The sequence below is a fragment of the Pteropus alecto genome, unplaced genomic scaffold (genome assembly GCF_000325575.1).
Source record: "Pteropus alecto unplaced genomic scaffold, ASM32557v1 scaffold365, whole genome shotgun sequence".
Lineage (NCBI taxonomy): Eukaryota > Metazoa > Chordata > Mammalia > Chiroptera > Pteropodidae > Pteropus > Pteropus alecto.
In genome coordinates, this window is record NW_006436299.1 from 805,345 (window position 1) to 805,786 (window position 442).

The following is a 442-nucleotide window of genomic DNA, read 5'->3' on the forward strand; positions in this document are numbered from 1 at the left end:
TTTCGATAGATTCTGATTCAGTAGGTCTGAGTGTAGACTTGAAAACTTGAATTTCTAACATGTTCCCAGGTGATGCTGCTGTTGCTGCTTCAAGGACCAGTTTGAAAACCACTGCTTTAGACAAACTTCATTCAGGATAGACCTCTATTTGCCCATCCCAGATTGGTAGAATTAGAGTTTGAACCAAGGTCTGTTTGACTCCAAAGTATATATATTTTTTTTTTGCTACACTATTATTATCAGGAAATGTAGGTGGTACTGCTTGGGCAGCATCCTTGTTTGTATTCTGTATCTCTGAACAGAGAGAAATAGTATCCATTCTTCCTGCATGGATTAGATGTACCATGCTGTAATTAACAATTTTCCTACTGTTGGACATTTAAGTTGCTTTCAAATTTTTACAATTATTAAATATTTTAAATTGAACTTCCTTGTTCAAAAA